Source organism: Felis catus, chromosome C2 (assembly GCF_018350175.1).
Source record: "Felis catus isolate Fca126 chromosome C2, F.catus_Fca126_mat1.0, whole genome shotgun sequence".
Taxonomy (NCBI): Eukaryota; Metazoa; Chordata; class Mammalia; order Carnivora; family Felidae; genus Felis; species Felis catus.
The window spans coordinates 73,739,058-73,751,125 of NC_058376.1; the positions used below are offsets into that span (position 1 = coordinate 73,739,058).

General features: G+C 47.4%; 1 long non-coding RNA gene across 4 annotated transcripts; it reads right to left on the bottom strand.

Moving 5' to 3' along the window:
• Positions 1 to 356: 356 nt before the first annotated feature.
• LOC109503497 lies at positions 357 to 12,063 on the bottom strand. Of its 4 annotated transcripts, none has more exons than XR_002162502.3 (3): positions 11,857 to 12,063; positions 11,484 to 11,731; positions 357 to 547 (listed from the first exon to the last, which is right to left on the bottom strand). It is a non-coding gene; the product is annotated as an uncharacterized LOC109503497 (long non-coding RNA). The 4 variants fall into 4 exon arrangements; XR_006585144.1 differs by lacking the exon at positions 357 to 547 and adding an exon at positions 7,393 to 8,830; XR_002162501.3 differs by lacking the exon at positions 357 to 547 and adding an exon at positions 11,139 to 11,439 and having other exon boundaries at positions 11,534 to 11,728; positions 11,857 to 12,059.
• Positions 12,064 to 12,068: the final 5 nt, after the last annotated feature.

Below are 12,068 nucleotides of genomic sequence, written 5' to 3' on the forward strand. Positions count from 1 at the left end.
TGGATCTTGTAAAGAAGATCTGCTGAAATGGACCCCTTTGGGCATCCTTAGCAAGACACCAAGGAAAGTGTACTTCATGCCTCCCCTGGAAGGAGACACATTATATCTGATGGTGGCTGTGGGTGAGTGAGCCCACAGGAAGCAGGATGTCTGTGTGTGTGTGTGTGTGTGTGTGTGTGCGTGTGTGTGTGTGCACACGTGCACACACGCGCACGCACACACACACAAGTCTCACAGGGTTGACACTCTGCAATTAATGAATGTATTAAAAATAAGAATTCTATGTCTACTTGAGGTGTGATTTAAATTCCCTTCTTGAGATGTGTTAGAAAAGCCCCAGCACTTAATGGAGTTCAGCAACACTGCTTCCCACCAACAAAAGAAATAACATCTAATTAGCAGATTTGGAGAACAGGTCCTCCTGCCTATTAGAAGTGTGAGAAAATATTAAAAACTAACCTGAATGGGAACCTCAAAGGCTGGAATATCACATTTTGGGGCTTATTGCAGAGGACTTTTTGCTTCTTTCTGGCTTGTCAGTTGAGTGCTGAATAGAAAAGAGGGTGTGAGTTGCTAACTTTCAGATAAAGAAGATGTTACCGTGGCAGGGAAGTGAACATCTACATCATTAGATGTACATGGAAAGTTCCCAACAAACAAGCACAAATGGAGGGAATGAAGTTAGGGAAGGAGGGAGGGAGTCCATACAGTATTTAAAACACATAGCATTTTGGCTGAAAGGGAACAGGTGGAAAAAATTCAAGGAAGCCTCATTCATTCATGCATTCATTCATCCTTTGTCAAAACTCTATTTAATAGACTGTAATGTCTGCCATGTGTCAGGTACTAAGCTGAGAGCTAGTTGTATAGTCGTGGACAAAACCTGTAAGGTCCTTGCTCTCATGGAGCTTATAGTCTGGAGAGGAAAGGAGAGACTTCAGGTGAATAAAACAGCAAGTGCCATAAAAAAAAAAAAAATCAACAGGCATAAGAGAGAATAACAGGAAAAAGATCGACAGGCATAAGAGAGAATAACAGGAAAGGCTTACTTTGGATTGGGCTTCCTCTTGAGGAGGGTCCAGTCATGCAAAAAGGGTCCAATCATGCAAAAAGCTTGGGGAAGGGCATGCAGGCAGAGGGAATAGCGTCTGCAGTGACCTAAAGCAGAGAAGAACTTGGCATTGGGAGGAATCGAAGAGAGAGGACAGTGTGCTAAGGGCATGGAGGAAGGACAAACAGGAGACGAAAGAGAGAAGGAAGAGGGGCCAGAGGGCACAGGGCCTGTGGACCGCAGAAAACAGCTTGGATTAATTCTGAGGGCACTGGGAAGTCACAGTGGGTTTTACGCAAGGTAGAGTCATCATGAGGTTTAGGTTTAGTATCTGGCCGCTCTGTGAGGAATGGATTGGAAGAGGCAAGAATGGAGGGAACGAGAACAGGGAGATCGGTACAGTGGTTCACAGGGGAGAGGACAGGGAGGGGCCTGCATGCACGTAGACCAGGGAGATATTTTGAAGCTAAAATGGGCATGACCGGGATTGCTTGGACATACAGGTTGGGGAGAGGACAAGATCAAAGGTGATTCCTGCACTCCACCTGGGCAATTGTTTCTTTATTTGTTCAAATCAGGAAGAAGAGGGACACGATGTCAAACTTGGGGAAAATGGAGAATATAGAACCACTGCAACAAGTATTAATTGAGTAAATACTAATTCTGTGCCCAGCCCTGCAGCAGGTAAGAAAAGGTTTCACAAGGCCTGAGTGTTTCCCATCTTTTCCAGGTGGCTGGGATTACGGTCCTGCCTTTCTGGTCGCGGGACTGATAAAGTAAATAAAATGGAACAATAGCTCAGGAAAACGGATCATGTACTGAGTGGATAATGATTAAATGAGATGGATTGTTATTTTAAACGACGATTTTCTGCCTACCAGGTATCTCGGGGGAAAGATCATCGCATAATGAAATTTGGGAGCCCAAGTAATGGGAGAGGGTGAATTGGTCAGGTAAAGAACTAAACTTACACAATGGGAGCCTCAAGCCAGAAAGAAAGAATCATAACAGGAGAGGAAAATGGAAAGGTGATCTCAGAGACAAAAGCCTTCACGGGAATTGAATGCTCAAGAGAAGACCCATCATCAGCAGAACCTGGGTAAGAAAGCCTCGCTGTGGGGGAGCCCAGCTGGCTCGGTCAGTTAAGCGTCCGACTCTTGATTTGAGCTCAGGTCACGATCTTACGGTTCATGAGTTCGAGCCCCGTGCCGGGCTCTGTGCTGACAGCACAGAGTCTGCTTGGGATTCTCTCTCTCCCTCTCTCTTTCTCGGCTCGTCCCCCATTCATGCTCCCTCTTTCCCTCTCTCTCTCAAAATAAATAGACATTTGGAAAAAAAGAAAAGTCTCACCAGCCCAATACTGAAGGAAAAGGGAAATCAGATGGCACATCATTGTCTTAGGGGACAGGGAGGGAATGAGGGGACAGTGGGCAACACCGGCAGACGGCATCCAGGACGGCCAGGGGTCCACAGCTGGCCCTGCTGCCTCACTCTGCCTCAGGGAGGGAGGAAGAGCTTTTGTCACTGTGGTCCCAAAAGGAACTGAAGAACTTCCATGCTTCCTGCGCCCCTATCCCATGGTCACCCTTTGCTCCCCTCCTGCCCCAAAGAGCCAGCACCCAGCCAGAGCCCTCCCCCTGCCAGCTGGGCTTCCCCCCCATTCCTCGGCTGAAGGGCTTCCCTCGTCTGCCATTGTCACAGTCATGGTCAACAACATTGACTGGCATGGATTCTGTGAGAAGCAGAAGATGCACAGGTGAATTGAGTGAGCATGACAACAGCAACTCACAGCCCTTCAGAGTTACTTTGCCAAAGGGCTCACCCAGCCTTTAATGGGCATCGATTCATCAAGACAGGCTTGCTTCAGGGAAAGAAAAACAGAGCTGGCTAACAAAAGCATCGAACCTTAAGAGGCAGCTTAGACTAAGGACAGAAGCCGTGCCAGTCTCGGGGAGTTGAGGGAGGCTTCCAGCTGACAGACAGCAGGAAGTCAGTACCCTCGGTCCTACAAACTGCAAGGAAATGAATTCCACCAGCCAGAGTGAGCTTGGAGCGGAGATGGATTCTTCCCCAGTCAAGCCTCCAGACTAGCACACAGCCTGGCTGATGCCTTTTTTTTAATCATTTGAGAGAGAGTGAGAGTACGCACGTCTCAGCAGGGAAGAGGAGCCGAGGGAGAGAGAGAGAATCCCATGTAGGCTCTGCTCAGCACACAGCCCAACCCGGGGCTTGATCCCATGAGCTGGGGTCACGAACTGAAATCAAGAGCCTGACGCTCAACCCACTGAGCCACCCAAGTGCCCCCCCAAGCATGAAACTCTCTGCTCCTCCCCCGCTCGCTCTCTCTCCCTCTCTCAAAAATACACATTTAAAAAAGGAAAGAAGAGGAGGACTTCAATAATCAGCAAGAAGATGGCGTGAAGGTGGGAGAATGGGAGTGTGGATGAGATACTACCGGGGGCAGTACAGAGGTCGGATTTATATGGCAACTAACCAACTGTTTCCTTCATCCATTCATGTATTTCAGGCTACTCCTAGGAGCTGCGGAAACCAAGGTCAATAGGTCCATCAACTTATAGGGAAACACAGTACTTACAAGTATGTGCCTTGCACAGAGGAGGAGAATGCACCAGGGGCCTTCAGACCCAGAAAAAGGAGTGACCGCTACTGTTCTGGACAAGAAGTTTAGGTCTAATGGAGGATCTATACAAGGGGAAGGTGAGAGGTGGTCGAAAGGTTAGGGAAAGGTCGGTTGGGCGTCACTGTCCTCTAGCACACCTTTGTGTGAATCAGAAAACCAGGCTTCTGTGACAGGACCAATTAGAAAAAGGCATGCCTTGGGCACCTGCAGCCCTCTTGGCACTAGATTGGTCAGGCAGAAGGCATCCTTATGTAAAATAGAAAAGATGGCCCTTCCTATGGAGGGCAGATGTAGTTCCATGGCAGGGAGCAGGCCTTGGTAAATGGACTGTGGGCTAGACTTCAGCCCCTGCTCGCCCCATTCAGTTGGTGCCTTTGTGCAGGGCACGCCCTGTGGAGCTATAGGCCAGGGCCATCCCAGGCCAAATGGGCAAAGGCTCTGGAATCGGGAGCCTGCCCCCTACAATCCTACTTCTAAGACTAACAGTGACCGTCCATCTGTCCCCTGCTCACGCACGGTTATGCAACGTTCTCTGTATATTGTGTGTCTTGCTCCAGCCAGATGCCAGGTCTATGAAAGGAGTCAGGCCAGGTGCTTTCTCCTCCTACAGCCTGCCCTTCTGACACTATTTGCTCTGAGAGGATGAGAATCGTGTCTTGGCATCCCTACAAGGTCCAGCCCAGGGTGAGCTCAAAGAGCCCTTATTGACTCAGATGGAAATAGGATGATCCAGCCCTATGTGCCACTTGTGGTGGGAAGGGCAAAGTCTACCCAGGATGGTGAAAGGACTAGTTGATTACAGTTTTTTTCAAGTCCAAACTGTGAGGATCAACAGCATTCACTTCCAGACAGCATCCAAGGAATCCATGGCCAATTGGCTGGTTATTCCAGACTCACAGAACACAGGAAAAGCGAAAGGCTGGTTGGGAATGAATGCCTGCCCACTTACAAAACACTTGCTGTGTTTAGAGAATGAATCAGCTTCTTTAGTGTCTGAAACAACGTAGGCCAGTTTGGGGGCAACCCTTACCTGCCTCCATACAACTCCCCCTCAGAGCCTTCTTCAAGCCAACTGCAAATGTGAAAGACCCATCTAGGTTCTGCCCCCCCAGGGTGCTTTCTCTAACAACCAGTCTTAAGTTCCAGAAGGAAATTCTTCCAGTGGATATAGAGCTGCTAGGGCTAGGTCACTGGTTTGTGGACAGGCAGTCAGAGACTGAACTGACCTTTATCACGCAGAGGTTAATAATTAGCCTTAATTATTCATATTAACCTTAATCAGTCAGAGACGCCCTTACAATAACAGACTGTGAAGAGTGTATTCATTTGACAGAGGCTTATTATATAGACTGCTACATGGGCAGCAGCAATTACCAAGTTGGGAAAGACGAGGTCCCTACCCCCCCACCCCCACCCCCATCCATAGGTCTTTGAGACATGGGACATGGGACCCAGGAGTTATAAAACAACACAGAACACAGTAAGTGAGACAAGAGAGACACCACGAGGAACTTTGAGGCCTCGTGTGGGTTGACGAAGAAGGCTTCGTGGAGAGCATGACATTTGAGGTAGGGGAATGGGTAGCATGTCTGCAGTCCTGGAAGAGACAAGAGGACATTCTAAGCCAAGGGAACAGTCTAAGCAAACACAGTGCCTTAAGGAAGTTCAAGATTTGTGCAGAAAGCAGCGAGAGGCTGGCTGGGTGGGGATAAAAGGTGCCTACAGGACGACGCTGTGAACTAACTCATAGCCAGAAAGCTGTTGGCAACCAGCGCAGAGAGCTATGGTACCAGCTGAAGGGGATCCGTGGGGAACGGAAGCCACTGAAGATCTTAGAGATGGGGATATGCTTGAGCTGCGTTTTTGGCAGACTGCTCAGGCAATCATATGGAGCTAGGGCAAATAACCAGGGGACAGATATTGAGGGCCTGAACCGATGAGGCAGCAGGGCAGTGGGGAGGTATTGCAGGACAGAATTGAAATGTGCGCAGGCATCTTTTTGAAATTGTGAATCCAGGCTGGCAGAAAACAATGCCATGATGATAGAGAAATAAGAAGTCCTCAGTCCGCTTTGTGGTAAGACGTCTGCTTCCATTTACCAATGTCTTGGGGGTCAATAGCATCAGCAGCAGACCTGGTTTAACGGCTTCTGGGATTGACTCAAGTAGTGGATAGGCCAGGAAAGGGGAATCACACAGAAGTACCTGGAACTGAAATCCGAAGACTGAGCTTGTAGTCCAGCCTAGCAGCTGGGTGACCGTAGGTAAAACTGCTTTTCCTCTCGGGACCTTAATGTCTCCGCTTGTAAAATGGGACCATCCAAGGCCCGTTCTAACCCTTACACATGATGATTCTGCAAATAGCATGGCTTCTGCAGAGGCCTGTGTCTGTTTATGATCCAGACGCTGTCCTGACTGCTTTTGTACACGTGGAAACTCGTTTATATCTCACAACAATGCTTCGAGGTAGGTACTTGGTATTGGCTGAATGTTTGTGTTCCCCTAAAAGCCTCAGGTTGAAATCCTAACCCAAGATATGATGGTATTAGGAGGCGGGGCCTTTGGGAGGTGAGTAGGCCTTAAGGGTGGAGCCCTCACGAATGGGATTAGCGCCCTTCTGAAAGAAACTCCAGAGTGCTAGCACACCCCTTGCGCCATGTGAGGACGCAGAGAGAAGACGGCCCTCTGTGAATAAGCAATGGGTTTTCCCCGGACACTGAATCTGCCGACACCATGATTTTGGACTTGCCAGTCTCCAGAACTGCGAGAAGTAAGTTCCCGTTGGTTCGGTGCCACTCAGGTTATGACATTTTGTTACAGCAGCCCAAGCTAACTGAAGACAAGAAAAGGGGGGAACATAGACGTAAGAAGAAGAGGTAACCCCAGCAGGGTGGCTTCGGAGTCCTGCTTCTAGCCATACGCGCGGCCATTGCATACAACACGGCAACACAGCGCCGCCCTGGGGAAGCCATGAGAATATGCCTCTTTGCAAGTGCCTGAGAGCCTAGCTTGAAGGCCAGCGGTGCGTGTCCTTCCTCCCAGGGCCTGGACCACCCCGACAGGCGAAAGATCGTACACAGTGCTGCTTGAACAATGGTCAGAGGGTTGCCGCATGAGTGGTGGGAGCCTGTAGACAGGGACTGTGGGGTCTCGCGCTGGTCACACAGGAAATGCCACCCCCGGACCCGCACCCATCCCACTGGAGCTGCCGGAAGGTGAGCTGATCTGGCATGAATCATGTTCACTCCCCACCCACCAAAGCCCTGCTTCCAGCTGCTGGCGTCTCGTGTTTCACATGTCCCAAATGTTGGAATTCCTAGGGCCCTAGTTAAAGAAGGCAATGCCCATCCGGAGGGCCTCTACCATCCTTCCAGGTAAAAATAGATCCCGCTTGGTGCTCAGACATGGTTAATTATCTGGGACTGTGGCCCCCACCTTTATATAGGGATTCACAGTATGCGAGGCATCTTTATAAAAGTGGTATCGTTTGATGCTCAGAAAAAAACCCTGCGAGCTAGCTTAGGCTACATGATACTTAATGCTCATTTTTGTCAATGAGGACGCTAAGGCTGAGAGAGATTAAATGGCTGGAGTGAAAGGTAACCCGCTGCCAAATATCGGGGAACTAAAACCCCACCCTTCTGTCCTCAAATCTGGCATTCTTCCCTTTACACCAGAGCATCCCGGTGCGAAACAAAAAGTCAGTAGCAACTCTGGTTTTTAATCACAAGTGATGAACAGCCAGACAAAAAAGTTCTATCACTGCCATTGGGCGTCAGTCCTAGAGCAACCCTCAGTGGGTCAGTGTGCCTTGTGTTTAGGAAGGAATCATTCCAGATTGGCCAAGGAGGCTAAGAGAGGTGTGTTAAGCACACCGCTAAAATATAAGCCGTGCCTTTTGGGATGACCATGACTGCCGGCACTTCTGTGTGTACTACAGTCAGACAGGCAGCGCTGACAGAGCCTTGGACAGAGCCTTGGACCATGAGACCTGAGGCCCGAGTTCAAGCACCTGCTCTGGTACTTACTAATGTGACTGCAACAAGTCATGTCCCTTCTGTGGGACTTACCTTCTTCACCTGTAAAATAGGGATAAAACCCTGCGTCCTATCCATCTGACAGGGTTGTTGCAGGAAGCAGATGAGATAGTGGACATCAGAGAAGCATATTTGTCCCCTGAGGAAGGGAGATATGTGCCAGGGGTCAATTCCCAGCCATTCGGAATCTTTCCCACTCCAGGGTCTTTGGCTGACCCTGGGAAAGTGACCGACCGTTTGCAGGAACCTAATCTTGGACCTCCTCCAGCTGCTGAGCTGAGACCACCTGCCGGGTCACCTAACACTCCGTGACTTGGAGCCTTCCTGCTGACCTCTCTGAAAATATTGTCAATAGACCAAAGATACACTGAATAGCTGGCTTCCTTTTAGGGAGGCGGTCCCGCTGAGCCACGTGACGCAGGGGCACGGAGCCACCTTGATGGGGTGGGCAAAGGAGCAGCTTGGCTGCCTAGGGAACTCATGAGCATTAGTAGCCCATGAATCCTGAGTCACCTTTCCACTCCTTCTAACTCAGTTTGTCTGGTTGATCTCTGACTTCTCCTCTAGCCCTAGAAGTCTCTGAATCTATGAAGCTAGTTCATGACTCCACAACTGTTGTCCATTCACTTGCCCTCTCTAAATGCCATTGCCCCATCTGCAAAACCCAAATCACACTTCCTGCCCGCAGCTGCAGCGTGCCGCTGTGCAGTTTGATTAGAAAGTCACTCTGAACTTGATCTCCTTGGAGGATGTCTGCCTCGCTCAATCAGTCAGTTGTAATGAGGTCATCGTTGGAACTGGCAGCTCACACGGCTTTGGAATTCAAGCAAAGCACAGCAGACTTTCCCCCAAGAGCTGCATAAGCCTCCGGTACCCAGGGGTGACTGCTGCCCAGCCGATGTCAACCTTCCCACCAGCAGTCTCCCCCAAGATGTATCCATCACAACGAGGCTTGCTGGCAACTCACAAAGTTCTCCCCACAGACAGCACCCCGGGTCTCTGCTGCTCCTCCTTAGAAGTCCTCTTTATTTATCTTCCTGCAGAAGAATAGGTGGAAGGTCGAAGTTCATAAAATGCTCCTTCTGGTCAGCCAGTCTTTAGCCTGTACAAAGTGGAAACCACTGAGAGTCTGTGAGTTAGTTCAGCTGTTCTCAAACTGTGTACTATGGATCCCTGGGGTCACCAAGATAGTTTCAGGGATGCCATGAGGTCAGAACTATTTTCATAACGGTACAAAGATGTTCATTGCCTTTCCTCCCTCCTTTGACAGTATAAAAGCAGCAGTGAGTAAAACTTCTGGTCCCTTAACACAAATCAAGACAGCGACCCTAGACTGTATGGTAATCAGTATATTCGTCACTATCGTGTACTTGCCATAAAAAAAATTTTTTTAAGACGGTCTGGGATAAAACAATAAAGTTACCAACTTTATGAAACCTCAACCGTTGCATAGCACATTGTTTTCATGCTGTGTGTGTCAAACCGGTGAGCGCACATAACTTCTGCCTCCTTCAGAAGTACCCCGCTGTCTCCAGAAGAATCAGTTGTGTGGCTGAGTACAGCGAGCTGTACTAATCACCCTTTCAGAAAACATGTTTTTACGTGAAAGAAGCAACTGACAGATAAACGGTGGTTATTCAGACTTGGGTTTTGGCAGGTATTTTTTCAAAAATGAATCTCATGAGGTTGTCACTTCAAGGAAAACAACAGACAGTATTTGTTGCCCATGACAAAATCCGAGCTTTCAAGTGAGGATCAGGATCTTGGAAAAATTGCATCTGCCACTGCGAGCTTGACAGCTTTCCAGGATTTAATGGTTTGTCCAATGATATGCCAATGGTGATATTAACAAGTGTGATTTTTATTTTTTTATTTTTCATTTTTTTTAACAAGTGTGATTTTTAAATACCAGATGATGAAGTGTGTTGATATTTAGAAAATGTTTGTAACTTGGGGCGCCTGGGTGGCTCAGTCAGTTGAGCATCCAACTCTTGATTTCGGCTCAGGTCATGACCCAGGGTCATGGGATCGAGCCACAGATTGGTCTCTGCACTGAGTGTAGAGACTGCAAGATTCTCTCTCTCTATCTGCCCCTCTTCCCCTCTCACACACACTCTCTCTCTCAAATAAAATAAAAATTAATTAGCTAACTAATTAAATGAGAAAATGTATATAACTCAGTGAATGAATTTGTTTTAAATGACCCATGTATGATGTTAGAAAAAGATAAAGTCAAAGTGCAAGATAAAGGAATAGATTTTAATGTAAGAAGGCAAAAAGTTCATTGATGTGGTTTCATATTCTACATTGTAAGGAACTTTAAAAAAAACTACCGCCTCTTGAGTTGAGATGTAGTATGAAAAAAGAACACCCAGAATTATCTAAGAAAACTATTAAAATATTCCTCCCTTTTTCAACTACATGTATGCATAAGGCCAGATTTTCCACATACACATCAAACAACATAGCACAACAGACTGAATGCGGGAGAAGCTATGAGACTCCAGGGTCAACTCTGAAGCTAAACATTAAAGCAACTTGCAAAGATATAAAACAATGCCACATTTCTCTGTAAGACTTTTGTTTTGGAAAGTAGAATTACTTTTTATAAAATTTAATAAAAATTTAATAAAATAATATAAAAATAAAAAATTAAAAAATTACTTTTTATAAAATAAAAAGTTCCTTGTATTGACATGTTTATTATTGTAATTTTAAAGTGAATTAGTAAATAAATATTTTTTTAAATCCCTCTGTGTTCATTTTTAACACCGTAAATTTTGACAGCTATAACTCAAACAAAATCTCTTTGAGGTCCTCAGTAATTCTTAACAGTGGAAAAGAGTCTTGAGACCAAATCGTTTGAGAATGCCTAAGTTTCAATATTCTATAGTATTAGGATTGCGGATTCACAACAGTGGGGAGGCTTGTGGTCAAGGATTGTATGGGAGCCTTCTGCTACATGCTGGCAAGGGCTGATAAGGGCCAGAACAGTTCTTTTTTTCTTTTTTTCATGTTTGCTTATTTTTGAGAGAGAGAGAGAGAGAGAGAGAGAGAGAGACAGAGCATGAGCATGAGCAGGGGAGGGGCAGAAAGAGAGGGAGACACAGAATCAGAAGCAGGCTCCAGGCTCTGAGCTGTCAGCACAAGGCCCAATGCGGGGCTCGAACTCACGAACTGTGAGATCATGACCTGAACTGAAGTTGGATACTTAACCGACTGAGCCACCCAGGTGCCCCTAGAATTTGTATTTTAATAAGATCCCTAGGTAATTGGTGTGCACATTCAAGTATGGTGGGCACTTTTCTATATTTCTTTAAAAAAATTTTTTCTTTAATGTTTTTTTATTTTTGAGACAGAGAGACAGAGCATGAGCAGGGGAGGGGCAGAGAGAGAGAGGGAGACACAGAATCGGAAGCAGGTTCCAGGCTCCGAGCTGTCAGCACAGAGCCCGACAGGGGGCTCAAACCCATGAACCATGAGATCATGACCTGAGACGCTCAACTGACGGAGCCACCCAGGCGTCCCCACAACAGTTCTTAAGTGGCAATGAGGCCAGCCAGAGGTGTGGTGCCCATTCACTGTGCAAACCAAGGTCACTATGTCACATTTGGTTTCATTCCAATGCTACAAGACCATGGCTCTGAAGTGGACTTGGTCTCCTCCGAGGGTCATTTCCAATGCCGGTTATTTGAGGGAGGGATGGGTATCCTAACAAGAAGCAGAAACAGAGCATATACATAGGACAAACTTACTCCAGCTGTCTGAGTGGAGACTTGAGGAAGCAAGGAGACTGGGCACATACTCTGCTTGGCAAGTGCTGAGATAATGCCTATGAGGGGGATACAGAAGCAGAGGCCGGGACGAGGCGGGGTCCGCAGGCCTCAAAGAGAAAAGCCCACCCGGTATCTTGTGTCACAGCATGACCCGCGTTTACTTCTTTTTTGATATCATTGAGTCTCCAGTGAAACAAATCTTGTCAAAGAGTGCGGCTTTGTCTCTGCTGGAGGAAAGCGAAGGAAGAGGCATGAGTTGATTGATGCAGGGAAAATAGCGGGCCCTCATCCAGGTTACTGTGGGCTGGGGTAATGGTTAGAGAGAAATTCTCAAGAAAAAGGGGGAACTCACGAATCAGAGACATGGCTTCTCCGTCCAGTGACAGCTAGACTTTGGTTACAAAAGGCAGAATTTTCCCTACAGGAATTGACTGACCTGAGGTATATTTTGGAGTAAAGAAGGAATGGGAGTGGCTGAATACAGCTGCTAAAGTGGCTCCCAAACTTCTACTTGGCGTCTGAGATGCCTGTGAGACATCCCAGACAGAGAGGCCCAGAACAGAA